The sequence below is a fragment of the Gambusia affinis genome, linkage group LG09 (genome assembly GCF_019740435.1).
Source record: "Gambusia affinis linkage group LG09, SWU_Gaff_1.0, whole genome shotgun sequence".
Lineage (NCBI taxonomy): Eukaryota > Metazoa > Chordata > Actinopteri > Cyprinodontiformes > Poeciliidae > Gambusia > Gambusia affinis.
In genome coordinates this window covers 3,733,841-3,761,739 of record NC_057876.1, presented here as the reverse complement: position 1 = coordinate 3,761,739, position 27,899 = coordinate 3,733,841, and the positions used below count along the sequence as shown (strand labels likewise).

Below are 27,899 nucleotides of genomic sequence, written 5' to 3'. Positions count from 1 at the left end.
GTAGCTTCCTTAACATCAGCAACGGAAATGAGTCAGATAAGAGAAATGCTTAAGTGTCAGCAAAAGCAGCTCCAGCAGCTTAGTGAGAGCATTTCTCATTTGCAGAATCTCCACCGCCCTAATCATCCACGCACCACTGGTCCAGTAATCTGCAGGCGGTGCAACCAGCCAGGTCATTTTGCGAGAGTGTGATGGGGTGCGTGTCCCCGTCCGAACAATGTCTGCCAGATTCAGCTGCCCAGTCCCGTGCTGCTTCTGTGGCGGAAAACTAGTTCCCACCGAACTGCTGAGCCACAGTTTGGGTGGGGATGCTATTGGCTCACTAGCCACTATTGGAAGTTTGGGTGCTTCTAAGTTGATTTCAGATTGCCCTCATGCAGATGTAGTCATGGGTGGGGTGACAGTCCCATGTTTGGTGGATACTGGTTCGATGGTGTCCACAGTTTCTGAAAGCTTTTTTCGTCAGCATATGGAGTCTTGGGGTTCAGAGCACCTCCAGTCGTGTCATTGGTTGGAGCTTAGAGCTGCCAATGGTCTTAAGATTCCTTATATTGGCTATTTGGAACTTGATGTGCACCTCTGTGGTAAATTGATTCCCCACTGTGGTGTTTTGGTTGTGCAGGACCCTGGTGGTGAGGTCCCAGCTAAAGTCCCAGGTGTTTTGGGGATGAATGTGATCAGGAAGTGTTACCAAGAACTGTTTGGGCAACATGGTGTAGCTTGGTCTTCTGTGTCTGGTGTTTCAGAGGCCCCTCAGTCAGTCATGCAGGCACTGCAGCAGTGCCAGTCTGCCAACTCACGAGAGCCTCGAGGTAGTCCTGGAAGGGTTAAGGTCAGGGGTATAATGGGTTGTCGGATCCCTGGTGGAGTCATGAAAATTGTGGCTGCCACATGTTCTGATGTCTACTCAGGTTCTACCGTTTTGTTTGAGCCTTTAGAGTCCGGATTGCCTTCTGGTTTGCTTGCTTCCCCTGCCTTGGTTCAGGTAATCAAGGGTACAGCTTATGTGCTCATTATTAATGTACGACAGAGGTGGTGGTATACCCCTGCACTGTTGTTGGCACCTTAAATGTTGTCAATGTTGTTAGTCTCCCTGCAGGAATTACAGAAGTCCCAGCAAAGGTAGCTACGATGGTGTGCCAGACAGCCTCAGTTAATGTGCAACAGCAGGTGGAGGACCTGGATTTGTCCTCTTTGTCTGTGGAAGGACAGGGTCAGGTAAGGTCATTGCTCAATCAGTATATGACAGTTTTCTCCTCCCATGATGGTGACCTGGGCTGTACTAATGTGATAGCCCACGACATTCCTCTGGTTGATGATGTTCCAGTTAAACAACGCTATCGGCGTATTCCGCCTTCAGATTATGAGGTGGTGAAGGACCATATAAATCAGTTAATTGCTTCACAGATCATTAGAGAAAGTAGCAGCCCATATGCATCTCCCATAGTCTTATTTAGAAAGAAACATGGGAGTATTCATATATGTGTTGACTATAGAAGACTAAATAGTAAGACCCGAAAAGATTCTTTCCCCCTTCCACGAACAGAAGAATCGTTGGATGCCTTGTCTGGTGCATGCTGGTTTTCTACCCTCGATCTCGCTAGCGGATATAATCAGGTTCCAGTTGTGGAGGCAGACCGTCCAAAAACTGCCTTTTGTACTCCCTTTGGGCTGTTTGAATGGAACCGAATGCCTTTTGGGCTCTGTAATGCGCCTAGCACTTTCCAACGGCTAATGCAGCGGATTTTTGGGGACCAACAGTACCAGTCTGTCCTGTTATATCTTGATGACATTGTTGTTTTCTCTTCAAGTGTGGATCAACATCTGGAGCGCTTGAAAGTGGTGCTGGGCCGACTTCAACAACAAGGGCTTAAAGCAAAGCTCAGTAAATGTTCCTTCTTTCAAAAAGAGGTACGTTATTTAGGACATGTGATCTCTGGTGAGGGGGTTGCTACAGATCCTAGTAAAACTGAAGTTGTAGCCAATTGGCCAACTCCCACTAAGGCTTCAGAACTTCGGTCATTCCTTGGTTTTGCCAGTTATTACCGTCGCTTTGTGGAAGGTTTTGCAAAATTGGCAGCTCCATTGCATAAAGCGGTGGCTCAGTGTGGTGGTACCGGTAAGAAACCTGATCGTGGACTTGTTGCATGCTGGACTGATGAATGTCAAAAGAGCTTTGAAGCATTAAAGGCTAAGCTAACAACAACGCCAGTGCTAGCCTATGCAGATTTCACTCAACCATTTATCTTGGAGGTTGATGCCAGCCATGGTGGCCTGGGAGCAGTCCTCTCGCAAATGCAGGCAGGGAAAGTGAGACCGATTGCTTATGCTAGTCGAGGCTTGAGACCCACAGAGCGAAACATGGCAAATTACAGCTCCATGAAGCTTGAGTTTCTGGCCCTCAAGTGGGCCATGACCGACAAGTTTAGAGAGTATCTGTTGGGAAACAAATGTATTGTATATACTGATAACAACCCTCTCAGCCATTTGTCCACTGCTAAATTGGCTGCCACTGAACAGCGGTGGGCTGCTCAGCTAGCCTCTTTGATTTTGAGATCAAGTATCGGTCAGGGCGGTGTAATACCAATGCTGATGCACTTTCTCGTCAGCATCCACCTGATCCGCCAGATGTGAAAGCAATGCTCCCAGGTACAGTTTTGCCTAAAGCATTGCAGGACGCTTTGGGGTTTGAAAAGGTTGAGGCAACCCAGGCGGTTGTTGCAGTTTTGCCGCAGCATACTACGGCTGAACTTTGTGCTTTGCAGCAGGCTGATCCTTTTTACAGGGGCGTGTTGGTGTTCTGGAGGAAAGGACAGCATCCCAGTCGAAGGAGCGAGCCCAGCTGTCCCGTCCACTTTGGTTCTGCTGCGGCAGTGGGACGGTTTGTCGAGAGAGATGGAGTTCTCTATCGAAAGGTATTTAGATCAGATGGTGGTGATGCTGTGTTCCAGCTGGTGTTGCCAAGTGTGCTAATTAAGGATGTTCTGACTAAAGTCCATGAAGAGCATGGTCACCAGGGAGTGGAGCGAACATTGGCGCTCTTACGGTCCCGGTGTTATTGGCCTCATATGGCCTCTGATGTGGCTCAATGGTGCCAGGCTTGTGAGAGATGCCAAGTGGCAAAGGATGTTCACCCTAAAGCTTATGGCTATATGGGACATTTACTGGCATCACGTCCTAATGAAATTTTGGCCATTGATTATACCACCTTAGAGCCCACCCATAATGGTTTGGAAAATGTTTTGGTCTTGACGGATGTTTTTAGTAAATATACTGTTGCTGTCCCTACACGGGATCAGCGAGCTGCCACTGTGGCTAAGGTTTTGGTGTCTGAATGGTTTTATAAGTTTGGTGTTCCTGCTCGGTTGCATTCCAACCAGGGTCGTAACTTTGAGAGCTTGCTTATCCAGCAGCTGTGTAACTTGTACGGCATTGTAAAATCACGCACACTCCTTACCATCCAGAAGGAAATGGCCAATGTGGCGCTTCAATCGGACACTGCACAACCTGTTAAGAACACTGCCTGTGTCCCGAAAAGAGATTGGCATGCCTGTTTGCCCCAGGTTCTTTATTGTTATAATACTACTCCTCACCAGTCTACTGGCGAGTCACCATTTCTCTTAATGTTTGGGCAGGAACCTAGATTGCCCCTGGATTTTCTTTTGGGTAGAGTTGAGAGTCCAGTTGGTGGTTCTGTCCATGAGTGGGTTCAAGAACATCAAGCTCGGTTGCAGGTAGCCTTTGATGGGGCCAGAGAGCACCTGAAACATGCTGCAGATCGCCAAGGCAGACTCATGATACTCAGGTGAAACATCGTCCATTAAAAGAAGGGCAACTTGTGTTTTGCGTGACTTTACTGCTAGGGGGCCTTATAAGACAAGGGACCGATGGAGCTCTGTGAAGTACAAGGTATTGAGAGCACCAAAGGAGGCGGCTCTGTTTACACCATTGTGCCTCTGGATGACCAAACTAAAGTAAGACAGGTGCACCGTACCATGTTAAAACCTGTGGTTGGTGTTGTTCCTCCTGATCACATTTCTCCCCATAACTTGCCTCCTGTAGAAAAGGGACTGTCTGAAGATAGTGGCCCCTTTGATTATGATCTGTTTGTTTGTGAAGAGCAACCCCTAGTGGTTGCTTCTGCCTTACCTTCTGGTAGGTTGCTGCCTCAAACTCCATCCCAGGAACTTGGGTCACCTACTGAACCCTCTACATCTTTGGCTGTTCCATCTACCAGCTATGCTGACCCAGTGGCCCTACGTCGCTCCAAGCGTCCAACTGCGGTCAACATACTAATGTGCACCATCTCCCGAGACATTCATCCTGGGAGCTCTTCTGCATCTTTGTCAACTGTGTCAGCGTTGTTTAGACCTTGGAACTGATTTTATTAGTTCTGAATCAGCCATCGTCGGGTCGACGATGCAAGAAGGGGGGGTAGAATGTAGTGGTATAGAAATACATATATTGCTATACAAATAGCTTTCAGGTGCGAGGTTCCGGTTGGGCAAAGTGGGCGTGATATATAAGAAGCCGCTTGAATCGGACACACATGTCTTCCTCAAGCTTGGCTGTGACTGCGTCTCAGGGACTGACAGCCAAAGGCATAACATCAGGTGCTTGCTGCTCTGATCTTGTGGTGGCAAAACGCTACTCTGCGGCTCTCCTCCTCCTCGTCGTCTGTGTGTGTGTGCGCGCGTACATGAGTTTGTCTGGATTGGGAGATCTCCCCCATATTACCATTGCTGCTCTGTTGACATCCCGGATTCTGCGCATTATCAACCTCGGATCGTGGTGGCGGCTACACGCCCTAATTGAAGTGGTGTTTGGCGTGCGGCATTGGCGTGCGGCACCGGCGCGCTCAATTCACCTCCTGTTGCGGCGTGGCCAGAGGGTCGCACCAGATTCGGACATTTTAATTTGTTTTTCTCTATTTTTGTTCCAGCCTTTTTGGTGTGATCTAACTATTTATACATTTAGGCTGATATTGTTTTCTTTTCGTTGTATATTTTGGATTGTTGTCATTATTAATTGTTCTTTTTTTCTCTTTGTTGGCAGTGCTGAGGCCCGGCGGCGGTGTTGGTGTAGTGACTGTGTCTTCTTTTTTTGTGTGCCGTGATTCCTGAATTTGGGTTGTCTCACTGCGTCTGGTGCTTTACAGGGGTTTTGTTTGCTGTGTTTGGATGGATACCGTCTTATAGTGGCCCCTTCCGCCGGTAACCTCAGCTACTGTAGTTACTTTTCTTTTTTCCATTTAGTGTTATAAAGAATTGGTTTTAAAAAGAATATTTTAAGAAGCATTTAATAAAAAGCTGTTTGTACATTTTAAAATTGTCTCAGATGTCTTAATCCATGCATGAGTGAACTTGTGTGTCCTATCACAAAGGGGAGTAATATTCCTTGGGTGAAATTCCCAAGGTGGCGCTGTGGAGCAATTTTATTTGGGTTCAGAACTTTACAATTTCCCGATTTCAATCTAGTCTCGCCACATTTATCTCAGGCTGAGACAATGTTCAGGTAAAATAAGTTGCGTTTTTCTGCAATCACAACCTGTACAATAGTTTCTGTATAGCTCAAAAGATCACTTACAATTACAAGGAATTACTTATAATTAAAAAAATGTATTGTTCTTCTCCTTCCTCTCCTTAGACCAGATCCCTGTACTGTAGGATAATCTCAGTGTTCCTGTCCTGGACCACATTTTTTTAAAGCATGAGGACACCAAGATCGATTTTCGCCTGAACAGGGAAGTCTTTGGCAGTGCTGTTAAATCTGCTGAACTAAGATTGACAAAGTGAACAGGGTGCTACAACTGACACCTTGGTTTTTCTTCTGTGGTTGATGAATGGCACATCCTACAGAGTGTTCTCCAGAGTATTTGGGATGCCTTGTTCCACTGTCCACTACATCGTCCATAGTGTTACAGAAGAGGTGGTAGCCATTCACCACCAGGTCATCCATCTCCCTAAAACGCCCAGAGCTCCTGGATGCAGCGCCCCCATGGTTGGCACACCAACAGTCTTTGTAAAAGCCGTGGGTGCAATCGATGGCTGCCACATCTGCATCAAGTGTCCAAGCCACCCTGATGGTCGTTGCTATAGAAATAGGAAACTTTTCCCATCCATCATACTGCAAGCAGTTTGTGACCATCAGGGTCACTTTTGATATATTCAGCAGTATTATAAGAACAGAAGGTAAAATAGTTACTTGATTGTGGCAATATGTGCCAGGAAAATACATTATTTTCCCTCTTTTAAAGTTACATCTTTATTTCTTCAGGCTGCGTGGCTGTTTCACCTTCATTTCTGAACAGCATACCATGTATTCATGTCTCACCGTTTTACATTCCCAGACATGTACAGCAGCCAAAGGCGGAAATGACCGGAGCTGAGTAATATTTTCATTAGAGAATTCATTGCGTGATGGAATCCTTGTTTGTTGCATCTCCATAAAATGATTTAGACGTTCGTCCACAGCAGAGAGGGCAGCAACAGCAGAGAGAGACGGAAATATAATCATCAAAGTTGATAACATTAATGATTCCATAGTTATTTTGCTTATCTGGGGACAAAAGTCTTTGTCTCCAAACAGACAAAAAATAAAATAATAAGATACAATGATAAGTTCTGAAGCAGAACACAGATAATATAATCTTTCAGCGAGAGTGTGTCACATTTGTCATATTTTGCCAATGTACTTCTCAAAAATACCAGTTCATCAATATCAGGAATGTTCTGCCCTCATAAGTTCACAAACTCTGAGCAATGAAACCCATTCGTTTCTCCTGCTACAAAACTTTCTCTCTTTTCTAGATTTTTATGAAACAGATACAGAAATACAACAGTCAGGAGAGGCACTTCTGTAAAACTCATTTGTGGGAGCTTTGTTCAGAAAGTGCAAGGAGGGATCAAAGGATGAGTTAAATCAGATCCGGCATCAGGAGAGAGACACTTGTCTCTAATAGCCTCGCTGAGTCACCCTTCAGGTACACAAAATCCATTTGATCTTGTCTAAATGGTTTTCTTGGCCTGTTCAATCCAAACTGGAAACCAACACATATTGAGGATGGAGAGGCAGAGTAGGGAGTGGTGAGCTTTAGATCGGTAGGAAATAAAGTTTCTTCATTCTGCTAAGGCAAATCACAAAGAGCTATTAGTGGAGCTATAAAAGCATTTTGTTCTGCGTACAACATCTACTGTACAGAACATGTCAGTCAGTAAATTCCACAAAAAATTACCTTACCAGTGGAGACCTTTTGAAATCTCAACCTACTACAGTGTTACATGCAACATTGGCTGATATGAACTTTGCAAAAGTGTGGTTTGGAATTTTACACAAAAATATTCTTTGCCAGCAATGTGGATTAATTTCTTCAAAAAATTATACATTCATAATGGCAGTTCTGACTGTCAATTTCAACCTTTCAATTATTGATCATGTTAAAGTATTATGTGCTGTTAGGCGGGTTGTGGAATTTTCCTGGCTAATGAAGCGGACACAACCCATTGTTACAAAAAAATATCAACGTTATTTATGATTATTTAGCAGCGTCAGTCCATAAAGATACAGTTTTATTGTTTGTAATGGCTATTTATAAGAGTATAACTTTAATGGAGCAAATATAAGAAAAGATGTTTTCAGAGGATAAACCAAAACACTGTTTAGTTGTGAGATGGTAAACAACTATAACAACTGGGAATGCAAACGACTCATCGACTTAGCATTAACTGTCAATCAATGGCTCATTAGTTCTAATTGATTAATAACATCTACAGACCACAAAGATGGAATGTGACCTCGAAAATGGACATCGGAGAAAGATGGAGAAACCTAAGATCATTGTTGGTTGCCGTTAGTAGGTCAAGTGGAGAACACATCACGTCCTCCAGCAGAGAAAGAGAAGATTTCTGCCCTCCCAGCTGTCAGTACAACACATCTGGAAGTGTGTTTGTCCATTTACTGGACAAGCACAAGTTCCTATGACGTCAACAGAACATGATTCAAGATACAGATAAAATTTGACCATGACAGCAGGGCGTGCTACGGTACACACACCATATGCTTCCCTGTAGTCAATGCATGTTGCAACTCCCTGACATTTCCAACACACCTCAGCTCATATCCGGGTTAGCACACATCATGACACAGGCCATCAGAAACAGGGAGTTCGGTCGTATGTAGGTGTGCTGTCTTTTGTTTAAGTTTACACCACTATTTATTTATCTATGTATTTATTTACAATATATGAATTTTATCTTTTGAGCCTTTATTTTGAAGGTCAAGCTTTCTGTGTACACATATCACACAAATTACATACACTCGTACATAACTTCCTCTCCCTCACATCACTGTTTCAGTTACATTCTAAAAAGTTGCTGATATTTTCTTACATCTCCTTTGTAAATATTTCCTCTTTTGATATAAACCGGATAGAAGATTGTATGTTCTTGAGTGTTACTGTAATATTTTATTTTAAATACAACTTTAATACAGTTAATACAGTCAACTGTTTCAAGACCTCTTGTGGCAAGTTAGTCAGATGTTATTTCTTTTTTCTTACACTGGTAGCAGAAAACTACACAAAACCAGAAGACAACTGATTTGTGTTTTTCTTTATTGTCTTCTACAGGTATGTGTGACACTATATTTTTATTTGTGTATTTGTCTGTATATGTATTTTTATGCACCTATGTGTGTATTTATTTATTATATAAGAAATATGAAGATAACACAGAATGATGATTCATGTCTTAAACCTATTTCTATGTAGAAGACAAACACCCAAAACCAGAGAGGAAAGCTGATTGGTGCTTTTCTCTATTGTCTTCTACAGATTAAATAATTACAGAAGAAACCACAAACTACTTGTTGTCTGCCTCGTCTTGTGATCCTTCAACCGGGTCTGTTACACAATAACTGCTATTATAGCTGAAGGTTGATTTTTCTTAGCAAGTACTTTTGTTGAAATAAGCAAGTATTGCACAATATTTCATTTACTTTCACAAGTTTTGACAATTTAATACCACTGTATAAAATGTCCAATACTATTTACAAAACTTAAGGACTCATGAAGACACACGTAGAACTCAACAAAACAGATTTAAAGGCCATGCTACATTGGCCATGCTACGGCTTCCAGCACAACCCTTCAGTCTACCTGTTAGAAACACGCACGCACATTGAAAGATAGATAGCCCCCATGTTCTAGTGTTTTAGCAACATTAGCAGAGTGAGCATCGACTGAGCCAGATGGCAGAAAAAAAATAAAAAATCATTATTCAGTCCATTACCTCAGCTAATTGATGCACTTACATACACACCCCACATATTTCAACCCCCTATATGCATTCAGACATCTTGCTAACTTTATCAACCTAACAACACTCGATCACTCACTCGCTTTAATATGCATCGATCAAGTACATCACCTGGACCGCAGCTCCAGATGTGCTGTTAATGGGTTTGTGATAAACATGCCACAGGCAAGCACACCACTGGGTCGGGTTATTAGCTAGGAATGAAGAGACTTTTAGCCTTCCTGTTTCTTCTACGGCTAGCATTCTACCATTAGACTTCTCTAGAATATTGAAAACATGGTTTTGCTGTCAAACATATTTAAAAAGTGTAAACTTACTTCCATAGTATACTACAGGTAGAAAATTGCACATAACTTTTATCAGTAAACTGTTTCCTAACTGATCTTTAGTATGTATTGAATTTGCATCAACAGGCATTGGGTATACATATGCCACATTGGCTGTATGGTAAGGGAAATTCACAACAATGGGATTAAGACAGAAGTAATATAAAGTTGTATCATGTGGATCATGGTCATCTAGCAGGTCCATACCAAGCTTTTTAAGGATCTTGTATTTGCAGATGACATCTGCATTTATTCCACATCCCATTCTCCTTTACACTCTGTTCAGAAAACAACCAGATCACACACACACCATCTGCTTTGTTCCTAGGGGAACTTCATCTGGAATCAAAATGCACCACCAGTTTCTCCTTCCACCCTTCAGATCCAAACCGTTTTTGTGTACCTTTATCATTTTTCTTGTAAATAAACTCCTTTTACCTTTCCATTTTGTATCTTGTTGGTGTTTCTTCATTTGGGTCAAGAACATACATGGAAACATAAAATGTCTACTTAGTGTTGGTGACACTGTCTATGTGGTTTCGTCCTGAAAAACACAAACCTTTTGAAATGACTTAAATGGAAATATTGGGACTGAATCAGAACCCAGACATCTTGGATCAGAGCATTTCTGAAAAGTACAAAAAAAATGTCTAAGTGAGAAAATTACGTTAATACAAGACTGATATCTTGCTGCTGTTTATTCCACTTTAGATTCAGGTTCATAAAGGCCCATGCATATTTTTATGTTACAATAACATGATGAATGATTTTATTTCAATAGAGTTTATCACATATTATTCAGCTGTACAGACATGGAAGCCATTAAAGTGAAATATGTGGGCTTTTTTATACATATACTTCTGACAGCTCTGACTATATGTATTAAGTAGCTGAACTCATTTGGTCCAGCTAAATGAAACCTGTCACTTTCATCATTGGTATAAAAATCCATGAAAATTGCTTTTATTCATAAAACTAATGACCCTGAAACAAATCTGGAAGATTAGAAATCTGAACGTTCACAGATTCTCTACTTTCTTGGCTATTTTAAAACCGTAGCAGCCAGGAGTTCTCTATACAAGCCTTTAAAAGACAGTAAACAAGGTGCAGGAAAGGATGTTGGATGGAAGGCTTTTCTGCACTGAGGCACGCGGTTCTAGGTATTTGCAAATACTCATGTTTTATGCATGAGAGCCAGGATAACAAACAGGAGCTTGGGGTCGGCGAAAATACAAAAGACACACACACAAAAAAAATCTAAACAAGAAAAGCGGCAGAGAAGGAAAGTTCCCCCAAAACTTGGCAGAATTCATCACTGCAGTCTTTCCAAATAGAGAGAAGTTGAGAGTTTCTTTCAACGCAGACCCAACGGAGCCATGTTCAGACATGACGCTTAGAAAGGCAGCAGATTTGTTTCCCTCTGCCCTCCTCTGCCTCGCCGTCTCCTCCAAGTCTTCCTCCCCACTCCAAATCCCTCATATTGTCTCGGTATCTGTTAGGATTAAACGTGTTGGTGTGCCAATAATTCCTCATTCTAATTTGTAAACAATGCTAAGTCCTCCTCTTGGAGAAATAGAGCTAAACAACCAACACAGCCGAAGAGCTATGGACCGGCTGAAGGAAGAGAGGGAAGGATGAGGCACAGAATTGAGAGGAACAGTCAAATGAAAGACAAAAGACGAACCAGAATCCATATTACTGTATTTGTGAACACGTGAACAAGTCCAAATGTCCAAATTTTATTTTGAGAAAAGATCAATCCTCACATTTGAAGTAGTATATATATAGGATGGATATATCCATCCTTGAGTAGCAAAAACCAAGGAGTCAGAAACTGTTGGATGGCTGCATGTTGTGTCTCCCTGAACCAAACGGTGTAACACCAGCTTTCAGGGTGTTCTTACTGTTTTGTTCAAGCAGAAAACACATTTTCGTTGATAGCTTTGGTTTAATGAGCACAACCTAACGAGTAAAAGCTTGTTGATCACTTAATTTTCTCAAGATAAATACTAGGTACGTTATAACATCACCTAGATGCAGAAACTGAATATTTAATGAGGTAACTCCAAAAACACACACCTACTTGGAACTCACTCATAAAAAGTTGTCTACTTTTGAAATATTTAGGTCATCATGGGTAAGACCGGAGGGAAACTAATACTTTAGTTCTGCATCATTTTTTCTGCCAGAGAGTATATTCAGTATCGAATTCAGCCTTACACATGGAAGCTACTTTCAGTGACAAGTTATTCACACAGCAGACAACATGCTCCATCCATTTTGTGCCTTTTTATATTATCTTGTGAATAAAATCCACTGGCTAATTGCTAGTCTTAAGCATAAAATGAGTTTTTTGTGAAGAAAGAAGCTGAATAATTCAGTTCACTTTATTCCCCAGAGGTAAGTCAACTCTCATTTCAGGTATACCCGAAATTATTTATGCGCATGTGAAAATGTGCTAACTGTTCAGACTTCGCTTTCTAGGTTATTTTGAGTTTTTTTTTTTAACCTGATTTTTTCTCAGATTACAAATTCATATGATCATTTCATGCTTCCCCTCATGAAAACCATGAAAAATTTCCCAGTAGCCCACAAACCTCCGTACACTTGGACAGAAGAACTTGACCAGCAGTAGCTTTGATTGAAGATGTTACACGGCGCCATGTGTGCACGTCGGTGAATAATTGAAGAATTTTACATAACAGTCTTATACTCTAAGTGGATTGAACTGCTGTGTGGTTGTGTGTGTGTTTTCTGGGGTGCTGCTTTTGTTGAAATACATCTCCATCAGTATTTAGCCCCATAACAAATGGGATTCAGCAAAATCTGAAGGTCAAATCGAATAGCAAACAGTGCCTCTCGGCATCATCCCTTTCTCCCATGAATCCTTAAAAAGCCACTCAGACTACAGCAAACAACGATACCTTTTGGACAGCAGCCATATCCTCAGCTTGTGGCACCTCTCTAATAACAAAATCTATCCTCCGTCATAAATAATGTAGGTGAAAAACTTAGGATTCTATTGAAAGGTTTCCAGCGTCGACCTGAATCCCAGATCAGTTCCTAAAGGAGGGGAGATTAAAGAGGTCGATATTTTCAGAACCCACGTAACACTTCAGGTATTACAGAGGAAATGTTTAGCAGTCACCAACATGCTAGAGAAAAATATGTTTTCTTTTAAGAAAAATAAGACTATCTGAACAGGATTCAAGAAGTTACACAAAAGAGTCGCTACGTCCAAGCATGTTCAAACTGGAGACGTGGATCTAGCAACAAACAAGGGAGAGTTTTCTTGATTTGTCATATTGCTACCACAAACCTCAGTGTGCTTTAAGATTTTAAGTTATAAGAAACATAAAATACAATGTTTAGTAGCGGAAATTTAATACTAAAGATGATAAAAACATATTTTTTACAAATAATTTTTAGAACTGTGAGATTAGGATCCTAGCTGTGCAGAGCTCGACAGAAGGACACATTTGTACATTCCCAATACTTCCTTTAACTCTTCCATTGGCGAAGTCTCTCCCGCGCAGACCGCCATGCCAGTGCCCGGACTGAAGACTTCTATGCAGAAGTTTTTACTGGGGCCATAAAGTTTGTTCAAAAATGTCTTTTTGAAAAATTTTAATTCTGATAGCTCAGGAAATCCATGAACTACATCTTAACATGTTTCATAAGAGATGTAAAGAGAAGCATCACGTGGTTACAACAAACTAAAGATAGTTCACATCAGGAGGTTGTCTCTGCATGACCAGGGTCAAATTGAGAAGAAGTTAATGCAGAAAACCCAATATCAGCTATTCCTGTAGTGAAAGTTAACCAAAAACTTTATCATTTAAATGAGTTTAGAAACCACTTATGTAAAAATGTGAAAAAACACATTTACTAAAAGAATGTAAATGGCAGCATAACTGCCTGTTGAAATTTTACATTGTTTTTGTGAATTTTAAGTAACAGCAAAGAATAAAAATGTGCACAATTATAAAATGTTTTGTGTTGCTGCCTATATTATCTCTAGCATGACATAAGCAGTGTAAAACGTGACTAACTTGCCTGTTCACTGTTTTACATTTCGAGCATTTCAAATGTTATTGGAGGGTTGCACAATAATAATAAAAAAACTAAAGTTGTAACAATTGGTGGTGCAATTAGAGACAGGATGAAATAGAACAACACATACACCCAACACAGTTTGTCCTAAAATGACAAACAGCCAACATGGAGAAAAAAAATAACCTAAGGGTCCCTTCACATTAGATTAAGACAACACTATGTCAACATTTTATGGTAGAAGTCAGAATTAGATTTTCGATCAACTACATGGATTCATTCGCACACACACACACCAGATGTGACTTTTAATATTTAGAACTTACTGGCCAGCCATCCTCACTTGCTAGCAGCAGCCAGCCAGCTTCACAACTCTCCCACTCATCCAGCCCATGACTGCTGCCTGTCTTCACAGCTGGCATACATCACACTGACTTCTCTTACGTAACCACTAAAGGTTTCAGAAAACAAGCTAGCTTAAGGGACTCAGTGACTTATCAAGTCCCTTCGTCATTATTTGCTCCTATTGGTTATTCCATCTTTGCTTCCGTCTGTTGAGGTATGTTCAGTACAGTTTTCAATTGAAATAATCCTTTTTTGACTTGAGCAAATGGTAATAATTTTATGGCTACTCTCTATTGAATTATTTTCCAGATTTTCCGACAGTGTTTTTCTGCCAGTCATTTTAGTTTTAAAATAATTTTTAAATGCGTAAAAATGGGATGTAACTGAAGGAATAAACCAATGTTTCCTCTACATTCAGTATAAAATTAGCTTGGTAAAACTCAGCTCCTTGTTCTTGTTTTACTTCGTGGTATTGAGAAAGGCTTGCTTTCTGGATGTGTAGACTCTGGTTAAATTTTACATGTTCACAATTGTTAACGCTCTTTCCTAGTCAGCGTTTTATGTACTTAACAGCTGTTTGCTTATGAAATTATCAATAACAGGAACAGCACTGATTAGGCCCCTCCCCTCCCATACAGGTAACTTGGGGAGCGGCCCTTCGAGAACGCGCTGAGGCCCGTTTTTTTTCTTTTAAATTTGTAGTAATGCCTCGACAACAGGGAGCTAAAGATGGGGCGCACAAAACAGAAAACGGAAGAGGGGGAAAGATAAAGATGTTGGAGAGACGAAGAAAAGATTTTCAAAGTGGTTGAAAGACAGAAGGTAAGTAATGTCACTGTATCAATAAGAGTTGCAAATATTCAGGTTAGCTTAAGCTTGGCAAAAATGACAGGTGGTGGTTGTTGTCTCCGCCCGTATTGAACCAATACGGGACGCGATTTATTCCATATTGCTATAAATGTCTGATAGACACACCTATCACACACATTTCAACAATAAGTGTAATAATAATGACCAAAACAAAACGCGGAAAATATTATGGTCACCTAAATTGTCGTTGCGGGACCTAAATAGGACCCCACGAACTGATGCTGTTGTCATGGTTACCTAGAGACGGACGCTACGCAGCTGCAGTGAGCTGCCATCAACCAGTGTCTTTTTAAAATGTCCACCGATACTACACCGTCCTTAGAAATAAAAGCTCTGGCTAAAGTACAGCCGGTAGTGGGAAGACACAGGCTAAACAATCACAGTGAAGTTTAATAGGGGCATTAAAATAAATGTGTCGGTGATATTCAGTGGCACCCAGTGGGTTTGATATCAGACAGAATGGATCAGGAGAGGAACCGCAGAACCTAAAGAACCAGACTTCAGTCTCTTCATCTCTCAGTCATTTCCTGAGACCGAAAAATAATATAGATGTCAAATCATACAAATAGATTAATAGTAAATAAATAAATATTGTGAAGAGAACATTAAAAACGTTTGTTTTGTGTAAGAGAAATGTTGATATCTTTTATAAATACTGTTTTGTGGTCAATATTATTTCACCATTTTATTAATGTGGGTTGCCAGTTTGGATAAGGCTTCCTATCAAGCCTTATCCAAAAACATGCTAACAAAAAGCCTCAGACCTGCAACTCATAGGCGGTTCTAGACACAGACTAACAGAAGAGGCTCTTTGGCTCACTTCTACAAGTTTATGTCCTGGGATTGGGGGAGAGGGATGGGGTGCCGGTGAGATGTTCGCATCCACCTCAAAAATATGTAGTTGCGCCCCTGCCCCTGTATTAAACATTCTAACAGATATAAATGTTAAAACATCAGTTGTCTAATTAATCTGTAATGTCTGTTATTAGTTGACGTAATTACTAAAAAAATAAATTAACCTTTCAGTTATATTCTAATTTATGGAATAAGTCTCTATTTTTCTCAATGATTGCCTACAGATGAAAACGGTTACCAAATTCTGTAATAAATTTTGTGAAGAATTATCACAGTAATATACCGTATTTTCCGCACTATAAGGCGCACCTTCAATGAATGGCCTATTTTAAAACTTTTTTCATATATAAGGCGCATTGCATTATAAGGCGCATAGAATAGACGCTACAGTAGAGGCTGTGGTTACATTATGCATCCATTAAATGGAGCTGCGCTAAAGGGAATGTCAACAGTCGGATAGGTCAGTCGAACTTTATTAATAGATTACAAAACCAGCGTTATGACAACTCTGTTCACTCCCAAAATGAATAAACATCTGTTTTGTTATTTTCCCCGAGGTAAAGTCAGTGACGTGGTAACATGAAGAGCAACAATTATATCACATAGTGGAGGGAAACTTTTCCTTGATTCAATAAACACGTAAAAAAACAGTCTGATATAGTAACACTCTAAATAGGGCAAAGCAATAACAATTTATCAATAACTCAACGTTGTTCAAATTTTAATGTCCATGTTCACAATATGACCAACCTTTTTCAGCTGTAAACACACAAAATAAACATGTAAAGCTCACTTTATTAATTTATTCCTCATCCACGAATCCCTCAAATTCTTCTTCTTCAGTGTCTGAATTAAACAGTTGGGTGAATACGGCGTCCAACATGCCCGGCTCCGTCTCTTCAAAGTCGTCATTAATAGGGTCAGTGTCGCTGCTGTTGTCCAGCAGCAGCAGCAACAATTCCTGCCTTCCTGAAAGCTCGGACCACAGCTGAGAATCATATATCAGCCCAGGCATTTACAATCCACTGGCAAATAGTGGCGTATGTCGTCCAGCGCTGTCTCCCCGTCTTGGTGAACGTGTGTTCGCCTTCTGTCATCCACTGTTCCCACGCAGTTCGCTGTATAGCTTTGAATGCCCTGTGCCACCGATATCCAGCCGCTAGCGGCTGGAATTCTTCTTCTTCGGCGGGGTAAAATGAAGTCGGCGGCTGCTTACCGTAGTTGCGAGGCCTGTGGTGGCTCAATATTGGTCCATATATAAGGCGCACTGTCGGCTTTTGAGAAAATTGAAGGTTTTTAGGTGCGCCTTATAGTGCGGAAAATATGATAGTTGCCTTTTTGTGGTGATTTGTAGCTGTGTTGTCTTTTCTCCAGCCCACCTGCACACCGTCACTGCATCTGCTGCCTCCTCTACAGCTACTTCTCCTCCCCCTGCTGCCACTCAGTGCAGTGTATGCAATAGTGGAGTAAAAAATATATTTTTTTATAGCTGCAGTCCCTCGTTGCCCAACTCCGTCTGAGTCCACTGCCCGGATACAGCTGTTTACCCACGGTGAGTATCAGGTCATGCACACAGTGTTCTGGGTTGTTCTGATGTTTGTTTGTAATTTTAGTTTGACTTATTCTTTGATTAGATCAGCCTTGTTCTTGTGTTTCTTTACTTCAATATGTGCTTTTGTCCAGTTATTGTTAGAGTAATATTCCTAGTTTGTGTTCTGTTGCTCGCCCCCTCTGCCATTTTCTGTCTCTCTTCTCAGCCTGCAACCTGCCTGTTGATGATGTGTGATTAATTGTGTTTTATCTTACAGATGCTGCTGCTGCTGGGGATTTCTCTAAGGAGGAAGATGACCAGGAAATGGTCACTGTGGCCTCACAAGTTGAGGAGCAACTTCCTCCAGGTATGTAAATGCCAAACAAGGTTTTACAAATATTCCTGTGATATAACCATTCAATGACACAATCTTTTATTTTATTGTACAGATTGAGTATCATTCTTCAAAGCTAAATGGTAATTTTAAAGGTGTATGTGAACTTTGTTTATCACATTTTTACCCTAATCATCAAAGCTCATTGTCACCTCACCACTCCCCCTATAGTCCCCCCTCCCTCTGCAGCATGTTGTAGTCAATTAACTTGTAATGTGTTACGGTGCTGTTCTTTACACTTGGCTAATCTCATCTCACTTTTCTTCTTTTATTTGCTCTAATGGTGCTCAGGTGAAAATAAGACTACTTTCACTGATTTCTTCCCTAACATCACTGTCTCATTGTATCACCTTTTTACTAAACGTCATGCTTTGCACTAAATGTTGTAGCCTTAACAACCTGCAGTTCTGAGAAAGGCATGTGGTGACAATCCTTATTTAACAACAAACTAATTGTGTCACTTTTTTCTCCAACAGCATCTGCTGCTCATGTTGCTGCTGCTGCCCCTGTTGCAGCCCCCTGCAGAGCTTCCTGGTCACTAGAAGGAGCACCTCCCATCCTTCCAGCAGGACTGGATCAGGAAAACTATTTTCTGCAGAAACATGAAAACTGGGTAGACGGAGCTGAGGCCCCATCCTCAGTTCAGGCGCAGGTCGCAGCCATGTTCAGTGAGTGGACAGAGCTGAAAGTGCGCCTGGACATCTGGCACTTCATGCGTCGGTTTGCAGCAGGAGTCATCATAGAGGCTCACCTGCTCCACCATCATGGCGCGGCTGTCCAGGTAAAGGTGGAACGGTGGCATATTTTGTCATTTTTAGCCTAATATTTAAAATCGCTGCCAACGGAGCAGGTCTGGGATTCATGTGTACAAAGGTCCATGAACTGAGACAGAATATAGTTAAATGCAGTTGAATAAAACAAAGTCAGAAATGTAAAGTTGATTTCAGTTAATAGATGCAATGCATTACATTTGCATAGCACTTTGTCAACTAAAATCAGACTAAAACTATAAAGATTTACTCTGAAATAAATCAAAAATAAAATTGCATGTTCTTTTGTCATTTGTCTATTTTTGGGTTTAGTCAAAAGTGCATCTTCAAGCTGGACCCGGAGGATGTCGCCGCTCTCCGGCTGGCCAAGCGGGGCGAGCTCCTGGCCAGAGGTGGCGTCCTGACGTCCCAGACGGCACTGGACCAGCTGATAAGCAGAAGAGAGCTGGCACTGCACTTCCGGAAAAGAACCAGGGGCGTAGAGGAGACGGCCAGGAGGATCAGGGCTCTCATCGATGAGCTGGATGGCGAGAGCGGGAAGGACACCCTGGGAGTGCTGCTGCGGGACCACGAGCGCATCCAGCAGGTCTGGCTGGACCAGCTGTGACACATTCCCTGCATTCAGGACCCAGAGGGCTTCCCTCTCTACCTGAAGAGAGGGACCCTCAAGAAAGGTGGTGTGGAGCTCGGCTGCTACCGCTGCGCTCGTGGCTCCACCTCCCTGGAGTCCTTCCACCTCCACCTCAACCGCTTCATCGCAGATAGCTGATTAACATTTTTAATGTTTCCTCTCTGCTTCTCTCCTGCTTGTTTTAAACTGAATACATTTCCTTTGTCCTGCAGGGACCAGCGCCAGTGCTGCCCACTTCCAGGCCTACCTGCTGGAAGGCCTGGAAGTGGAACCTGAACCGGATGGAGGAAGCAGTTAGGGGAGCCGCCGACTTGAGGATCTACGGCAGCATCAAGAGGGAGAAGCTGGACAGACTCAGCCAGAAGATCCTCCGGCCTCCCGGAGTGTACACGGGTCAAAAATGATCACTGTTGACTCAGAAGTGTTGACCAAAACTCCAACAAGTCAAACAATTATACATCTGTATATTAAAGTGCAACAGTTTATTTATTTATTTTTTTCCTATGTTCTCAGCTCTGTTAAGTCATAGTACAGATGCAAAAGCAGCTCATTTAATTTAATTCCACTTCAAATACCACTTTTTAAAGGTACATTGTAAATAAAAACTACACTTCTTTCAGACTGAGAGTTAAATGCAATGTTTTTTTTTTAAATTTCTGGAAATGGTTTTCAGCACAAAGGCCAGCGATGCCTGCTTCATAGTTTAACTATATAGTATCTGAAAGTTTTCTTAAGTACAGCAAATAGCCTTTTTCTTAACTTTATGCTTCTACTTTACTTTTCTGCCACTTCTGATTTGCATGTATAAATACTTATTTTGTTCCAGTTCTGGACTATCTTCTTTTGCAGGAGAACTACTTGGGATGGAGTACCTGTACAGCCAGTCCGATTGGTCCCTGACTGCTGTTGTCGACCGGTTGGTGGAGAAGATGGAGGACGAGGAGGCGGCTGACAACGGCTTTGTAGAGGAGGAACCGGAGGACCTGACGGTGCCCGTCCTCTATGAAGCCCTCAACACTGCCTCAGAGGACAGCAGCATCTCCCTGGCCTTGCGGTTATCTTCCTCAGGGCCGTCCACAAGATCCAGCCAAGGACTGTCTCTGCCAAAGCCCCCTGCTCTAATGGGTGCAGCGCACGATCCTGCAGGGTACTCTGGGTCCAGCACTCCACTCCAGGTCCCTGTGAGTAGCTGCAGTGTTACTCATCAGCTGCAGTGTTACTCATATTGTATGTGGTTTAATGCTGACATTTTTCCTTCCATTTTGTATTTTAATTCTTATTTGCAGGCTCCGGTTCTTGGCCCCCGACGGCATCCCTGGCTGGGATAAGGTGCAGGACTTGGGTGAGTACCTGGTGTCCCTCCGTGAGGCGTTCTACTTGGAAAACCAGCAGAGTGATTCTCACGAACCCAACCTTTTGAATGTCTTAGAAGATTTTAGGGGCATACTCATAAAAAACTCAAAATAATCCACTTTTATTTGGACAATCATTATTTCGAATATTTGGCACAGATCATTGTTGGTTACCAAAATAAGTTTTTTAATGTTTTTTAACTGTTTTTGGAGTCACAAATTCATTACCGTAATGTGTCCTAAGGGGAAAAAAATGATTTTGCCTAAATTTATCATTATAAATAATCAAGCAGGTTTATTAAAAAATTCAAAAATTTGTTTAAATATACATAAATTAATAAAACATGATAATATATAATAATTTCCTGTTAAGTAATTCAGAATATTTTAATAAAAGTGAGTGTCCGGAGGTTCAACTCTCATTTCCGTTGCGCCGTGTTCAAAGTACTGGAATATTCACAGCATTTTTTTAAATAAAGTTTTTCTGACCCAAGATGCCCCACAAAAAAGAGGAGACAAAAGATGGCTACAAGGTAAGATTGTATGACATCTTTTGATCATGATAACTGTTAAGTTTCTCCTTCTATATGCCGATTTTTACACTATAGGTTATCATTACCGTAATGTATAATACGTTATGCTCTTTAAAAGTTGTTAATAAGAAACTTTCTTGTACAGAAGAAGTTAAGGAGTTCACACTGTTTGTGAGAAAAGTTTAACTGAGTCCTCACGACATGCTAGAACATTAAGCTAGAACATGTGGATGTCATTCATTACCATAATACATAACTTTCATTACCGCATAATCTGAGGCCAGTTGCGGTAATGAGAGACAAGATTACGGTGATGGAGTATGTGACAAGACACTATCTTAAGTGAAAAGACTAAGTTGCATGGAGTCAGACATTCTGGAGAATGCAGGTATCGATCCCGCTACCTCTCGCATGCTAAGCGAGCGCTCTACCATTTGAGCTAATTCCCCACACACTTACAACAGAAAGGATCAGAAAATCTCAGGATTTTAACTTGGGACCATCCCAACGAACATCGAAAACTTTTATGCAAATCTTCATCATCTCAACCTCACTCTGAGCTGGAAGCAAGGATGAGGTGGCCGAGTGGTTAAGGCGATGGACTGCTAATCCATTGTGCTATGCACGCGTGGGTTCAAATCCCATCCTCGTCGGATACTTTAAGTTGGGAGATGACGTGTCCTGAAATGGGTATCAAAACTGTGGTCTGTCAAAAATGTACATTGGATAGTCAATAGCAATATTGTCCTGGATGAATGCTTTTAGTCAAGGCTACATTGCTGGTTCTTTTTAATTATCTCAGGACCTGTTACAAGGTCAAGAAAAGAGCAAAGAAGCCAAATTCCATAACATCCATTTTGGCTACTGGGTCATGAGTATAGACTCTTGAGACATACCCCAGTACTTCACGAGATACTCAATCTTCATTGATGGGACATATAAAAGAGTGAGACGATTGGTGAAAGGATTTCTGGAGAATGCAGGTATCTATCTTGCTACCTCTCACATGCTAAGCGAGTGCTCTACCACTTGAGCTAATTCCTCACAAGTTTTCTAAAGAAAGGGTCAGAAAATTTCAGGATTATCAGTAGGATTCATTCAATAGTTGAATGAATCGTACTTCATCCTACCCCAGTACTTCACGAAGAGATCGTCGTAAATCCATAGAGTGTCTTGTGGTATGTGACAAGACGCTATATTAAGTGAAAAGACTAAGTTGCATACTTCACGAAGAGATCGTCGTAAATCCATAGAGTGTCTTGTGGTATGTGACAAGACACTATCTTAAATGAAAAGACTAAGTTGCATGGAGTCAGACATTCTGGAGAATGCGGGCATCGATCCCGCTACCTCTCGCATGCAAAGCGAGCGCTCTACCATTTGAGCTAATTCCCCACACAACTACAACAGAAATGATCAGAAAATCTCAGGATTTTAACTTGAGACCATCCCTTCGAACATTGAAAACTTTTGTGCAAATCTTCATCATCTCAACCTCACTCTGAGCTGGAAGCAAGGACGAGGTGGCCGAGTGGTTAAGGCGATGGACTGCTAATCCATTGTGCTATGCATGCATGGGATCAAATCCCATCCTCGTCGGCTAACATAAGTTGACAGATGACGTGTCCTGAAATGGGTATCAAAACTATGGTCTGTCAAAAATGTACATTGGATAGTCAATAGCAATATTGTCCTGGATGAATGCTTTTAGTCAAGGCTACATTGCTGGTTCTTTTTAATTATCTCAGGAACTGTTACAAGGTCAAGAAAAGAGCAATGAAGCCAAATTCCATAACATCCATTTTGGCTACTGGGTCATGAGTATAGACTCTTGAGACATACCCCAGTACTTCACGAGATACTCAATCTTCATTGATGGGACATATAAAAGAGTGAGACGATTGGTGAAAGGATTTCTGGAGAATGCAGGTATCTATCTTGCTACCTCTCACATGCTTAGCGAGTGCTCTACCACTTGAGCTAATTCCTCACAAGTTTTCTAAAGAAAGGGTCAGAAAATTTCAGGATTATCAGTAGGATTCATTCAATAGTTGAATGAATCGTACTTCATCCTACCCCAGTACTTCACGAAGAGATCGTCGTAAATCCATAGAGTGTCTTGTGGTATGTGACAAGACGCTATATTAAGTGAAAAGACTAAGTTGCATACTTCACGAAGAGATCGTCGTAAATCCATAGAGTGTCTTGTGGTATGTGACAAGACACTATCTTAAGTGAAAAGACTAAGTTGCATGGAGTCAGACATTCTGGAGAATGCGGGCATCGATCCCGCTACCTCTCGCATGCTAAGCGAGCGCTCTACCATTTGAGCTAATTCCCCACACACTTACAACAGAAAGGATCAGAAAATCTCAGGATTTTAACTTGGGACCATCCCAACGAACATCGAAAACTTTTGTGCAAATCTTCATCATCTCAACCTCACTCTGAGCTGGAAGCAAGGATGAGGTGGCCGAGTGGTTAAGGCGATGGACTGCTAATCCATTGTGCTATGCACGCGTGGGTTCAAATCCCATCCTCGTCGGATACTTTAAGTTGGGATATGACATGTCCTGAAACGGGTATCAAACCTGTGGTCTGTCAAAAATGTACATTGGATAGTCAATAGCAATATTGTCCTGGATGAATGCTTTTAGTCAAGGCTACATTGCTGGTTCTTTTTAATTATCTCAGGACCTGTTACAAGGTCAAGAAAAGAGCAAAGAAACCAAATTCCATAACATCCATTTTGGCTACTGGGTCATGAGTATAGACTCTTGAGACATACCCCAGTACTTCAAGAGATACTCAATCTTCATTGATGGGACATATAAAAGAGTGAGACGATTGGTGAAAGGATTTCTGGAGAAGGCAGGTATCTATCTTGCTACCTCTCACATGCTAAGCGAGTGCTCTACCACTTGAGCTAATTCCTCACAAGTTTTCTAAAGAAAGGGTCAGAAAATTTCAGGATTATCAGTAGGATTCATTCAATAGTTGAATGAATCGTACTTCATCCTACCCCAGTACTTCACGAAGAGATCGTCGTAAATCCATAGAGTGTCTTGTGGTATGTGACAAGACGCTATATTAAGTGAAAAGACTAAGTTGCATACTTCACGAAGAGATTGTCGTAAATCCATAGAGTGTCTTGTGGTATGTGACAAGACACTATCTTAAGTGAAAAGACTAAGTTGCATGGAGTCAGACATTCTGGAGAATGCGGGCATCGATCCCGCTACCTCTCGCATGCTAAGCGAGCGCTCTACCATTTGAGCTAATTCCCCACACACTTACAACAGAAAGGATCAGAAAATCTCAGGATTTTAACTTGGGACCATCCCAACGAACATCGAAAACTTTTGTGCAAATCTTCATCATCTCAACCTCACTCTGAGCTGGAAGCAAGGATGAGGTGGCCGAGTGGTTAAGGCGATGGACTGCTAATCCATTGTGCTATGCACGCGTGGGTTCAAATCCCATCCTCGTCGGATACTTTAAGTTGGGATATGACATGTCCTGAAATGGGTATCAAACCTGTGGTCTGTTAAAAATGTACATTGGATAGTCCAAAGCAATATTGTCCTGGATGAATGCTTTTAGTCAAGGCTACATTGCTGGTTCTTTTTAATTATCTAAGGAACTGTTACAAGGTCAAGAAAAGAGCAATGAAGCCAAATTCCATAACATCCATTTTGGCTACTGGGTCATGAGTATAGACTCTTGAAACATACCCCAGTACTTCACAAGATACTCAATCTTCATTGATGGGACATATAAAAGAGTGAGAAGATTGGTGAAGGGATTTCTGGAGAATGCAGGTATCGATCCTGCTACCTCTCACATGCTCGGCGAGTGCTCTACCACTTGAGCTAATTCCCCACAAGTTTTCTAAAGAAAGGGTCAGAAAATTTCAGGATTATCAGTAGGATTCATTCAATAGTGAATGAATGGTACTTCATCCTACCAGTACTTCACGAAGAAGAGATGGTAAATAAATCCATAGAGTGTCTTGTGGTATGTGAAAAGGCACGCTATATTAAGTGAAAAGACTAAGTTGCATACTTCACGAAGAGATCGTAAATCCATAGAGTGTCCTTGTGGTATGTGACAAGACACTATCTTAAGTGAAAAGACTAAGTTGCATGGAGTCAGACATTCTGGAGAATGCGGCATCGATCCCGCTACCTCTCGCATGCAAGCAGCGCTCTACCATTTGAGCTAATTCCCCACACACTTACAACAGAGGATCAGAAAATCTCAGGATTTTAACTTGGGACCATCCCAACGAACATCGAAAACTTTTGTGCAAATCTTCATCATCTCAACCTCACTCTGAGCTGGAAGCAAGGACGAGGTGGCCGAGTGGTTAAGGCGATGGACTGCTAATCCATTGTGCTATGCATGGGTTCAAATCCCATCCTCGTCGGATACTTTAAGTTGGGATATGACATGTCCTGAAACGGGTATCAAACCTGTGGTCTGTCAAAAATGTACATTGGATAGTCAATAGCAATATTGTCCTGGATGAATGCTTTTAGTCAAGGCTACATTGCTGGTTCTTTTTAATTATCTCAGGAACTGTTACAAGGTCAAGAAAAGAGCAATGAAGCCAAATTCCATAACATCCATTTTGGCTACTGGGTCATGAGTATAGACTCTTGAGACATACCCCAGTACTTCAAGAGATACTCAATCTTCATTGATGGGACATATAAAAGAGTGAGACGATTGGTGAAAGGATTTCTGGAGAAGGCAGGTATCTATCTTGCTACCTCTCACATGCTAAGCGAGTGCTCTACCACTTGAGCTAATTCCTCACAAGTTTTCTAAAGAAAGGGTCAGAAAATTTCAGGATTATCAGTAGGATACAATAAATAGATTAATGAATCGTACTTCATCTACCCAGTACTTCACGAAGAGATCGTCGTAAATCCATAGAGTGTCTTGTGGTATGTGACAAGACGCTATATTAAGTGAAAAGACTAAGTTGCATACTTCACGAAGAGATCGTCGTAAATCCATAGAGTGCCTTTTGGTATGTGACAAGACACTATCTTAAGTGAAAAGACTAAGTTGCATGGAGTCAGACATTCTGGAGAATGCGGGCATCGATCCCGCTACCTCTCGCATGCTAAGCGAGCGCTCTACCATTTGAGCTAATTCCCCACACACTTACAACAGAAAGGATCAGAAAATCTCAGGATTTTAACTTGGGACCATCCCAACGAACATCGAAAACTTTTGTGCAAATCTTCATCATCTCAACCTCACTCTGAGCTGGAAGCAAGGATGAGGTGGCCGAGTGGTTAAGGCGATGGACTGCTAATCCATTGTGCTATGCACGCGTGGGTTCAAATCCCATCCTCGTCGGATACTTTAAGTTGGGATATGACATGTCCTGAAATGGGTATCAAACCTGTGGTCTGTCAAAAATGTACATTGGATAGTCCAAAGCAATATTGTCCTGGATGAATGCTTTTAGTCAAGGCTACATTGCTGGTTCTTTTTAATTATCTAAGGAACTGTTACAAGGTCAAGAAAAGAGCAATGAAGCCAAATTCCATAACATCCATTTTGGCTACTGGGTCATGAGTATAGACTCTTGAAACATACCCCAGTACTTCACAAGATACTCAATCTTCATTGATGGGACATATAAAAGAGTGAGAAGATTGGTGAAGGGATTTCTGGAGAATGCAGGTATCGATCCTGCTACCTCTCACATGCTAAGCGAGTGCTCTACCACTTGAGCTAATTCCTCACAAGTTTTCTAATGAAAGGGTCAGAAAATTTCAGGATAATCAGTAGGATTCATTCAATAGTTGAATGAATCGTACTTCATCCTACCCCAGTACTTCACGAAGAGATCGTCGTAAATCCATAGAGTGTCTTGTGGTATGTGAAAAGACGCTATATTAAGTGAAAAGACTAAGTTGCATACTTCACGAAGAGATCGTCGTAAATCCATAGAGTGCCTTGTGGTATGTGACAAGACACTATCTTAAGTGAAAAGACTAAGTTGCATGGAGTCAGACATTCTGGAGAATGCGGGCATCGATCCCGCTACCTCTCGCATGCAAAGCGAGCGCTCTACCATTTGAGCTAATTCCCCACACAATTACAACAGAAATGATCCGAAAATCTCAGGATTTTAACTTGGGACCATCCCAACGAACATCGAAAACTTTTGTGCAAATCTTCATCATCTCAACCTCACTCTGAGCTGGAAGCAAGGACGAGGTGGCCGAGTGGTTAAGGCGATGGACTGCTAATCCATTGTGCTATGCACGCGTGGGTTCAAATCCCATCCTCGTCGGATACTTTAAGTTGGGATATGACATGTCCTGAAATGGGTATCAAACCTGTGGTCTGTCAAAAATGTACATTGGATAGTCCAAAGCAATATTGTCCTGGATGAATGCTTTTAGTCAAGGCTACATTGCTGGTTCTTTTTAATTATCTAAGGAACTGTTACAAGGTCAAGAAAAGAGCAATGAAGCCAAATTCCATAACATCCATTTTGGCTACTGGGTCATGAGTATAGACTCTTGAGACATACCCCAGTACTTCACGAGATACTCAATCTTCATTGATGGGACATATAAAAGAGTGAGAAGATTGGTGAAGGGATTTATGGAGAATGCAGGTATCGATCCTGCTACCTCTCACATGCTAAGCGAGTGCTCTACCACTTGAGCTAATTCCCCACAAGTTTTCTAAAGAAAGGGTCAGAAAATTTCAGGATTATCAGTAGGATTCATTCAATAGTGCAGTACTACTCTAACACTTAAGAGATCGTCAGAATCCATAGAGTGTCTTGTGGTATGTGACAAGACGCTATATTAAGTGAAAAGACTAAGTTGCATACTTCACGAAGAGATCGTCAGAATCCATAGAGTGTCTTGTGGTATGTGACAAGACA

The 27,899-nt window shown here is 41.6% G+C and overlaps 14 non-coding genes across 14 annotated transcripts; 7 read left to right on the top strand and 7 right to left on the bottom strand.

Annotated features, from left to right (window-relative positions):
* Nucleotides 1-21,350: 21,350 nt before the first annotated feature.
* trnaa-agc lies at nucleotides 21,351-21,423 on the bottom strand. The gene has a single exon. It is a non-coding gene; the product is annotated as a tRNA-Ala (tRNA).
* A 122-nt stretch (nucleotides 21,424-21,545) lies between these two features.
* trnas-gcu lies at nucleotides 21,546-21,627 on the top strand. Its single transcript has one exon. It is a non-coding gene; the product is annotated as a tRNA-Ser (tRNA).
* Nucleotides 21,628-22,296: 669 nt separating this feature from the next.
* On the bottom strand, nucleotides 22,297-22,369 carry trnaa-ugc. Its single transcript has one exon. It is a non-coding gene; the product is annotated as a tRNA-Ala (tRNA).
* A 122-nt stretch (nucleotides 22,370-22,491) lies between these two features.
* trnas-gcu lies at nucleotides 22,492-22,573 on the top strand. Its single transcript has one exon. It is a non-coding gene; the product is annotated as a tRNA-Ser (tRNA).
* Nucleotides 22,574-23,242: 669 nt separating this feature from the next.
* trnaa-agc lies at nucleotides 23,243-23,315 on the bottom strand. The gene has a single exon. It is a non-coding gene; the product is annotated as a tRNA-Ala (tRNA).
* A 122-nt stretch (nucleotides 23,316-23,437) lies between these two features.
* trnas-gcu lies at nucleotides 23,438-23,519 on the top strand. The gene has a single exon. It is a non-coding gene; the product is annotated as a tRNA-Ser (tRNA).
* A 669-nt stretch (nucleotides 23,520-24,188) lies between these two features.
* On the bottom strand, nucleotides 24,189-24,261 carry trnaa-agc. Its single transcript has one exon. It is a non-coding gene; the product is annotated as a tRNA-Ala (tRNA).
* Nucleotides 24,262-24,383: 122 nt separating this feature from the next.
* trnas-gcu lies at nucleotides 24,384-24,465 on the top strand. The gene has a single exon. It is a non-coding gene; the product is annotated as a tRNA-Ser (tRNA).
* An 860-nt stretch (nucleotides 24,466-25,325) lies between these two features.
* trnas-gcu lies at nucleotides 25,326-25,403 on the top strand. The gene has a single exon. It is a non-coding gene; the product is annotated as a tRNA-Ser (tRNA).
* Nucleotides 25,404-26,070: 667 nt separating this feature from the next.
* Nucleotides 26,071-26,143, bottom strand: trnaa-agc. The gene has a single exon. It is a non-coding gene; the product is annotated as a tRNA-Ala (tRNA).
* A 122-nt stretch (nucleotides 26,144-26,265) lies between these two features.
* On the top strand, nucleotides 26,266-26,347 carry trnas-gcu. Its single transcript has one exon. It is a non-coding gene; the product is annotated as a tRNA-Ser (tRNA).
* Nucleotides 26,348-27,016: 669 nt separating this feature from the next.
* On the bottom strand, nucleotides 27,017-27,089 carry trnaa-ugc. Its single transcript has one exon. It is a non-coding gene; the product is annotated as a tRNA-Ala (tRNA).
* A 122-nt stretch (nucleotides 27,090-27,211) lies between these two features.
* trnas-gcu lies at nucleotides 27,212-27,293 on the top strand. Its single transcript has one exon. It is a non-coding gene; the product is annotated as a tRNA-Ser (tRNA).
* Nucleotides 27,294-27,611: 318 nt separating this feature from the next.
* trnaa-agc lies at nucleotides 27,612-27,684 on the bottom strand. Its single transcript has one exon. It is a non-coding gene; the product is annotated as a tRNA-Ala (tRNA).
* Between the last annotated feature and the right edge of the window lie 215 nt (nucleotides 27,685-27,899).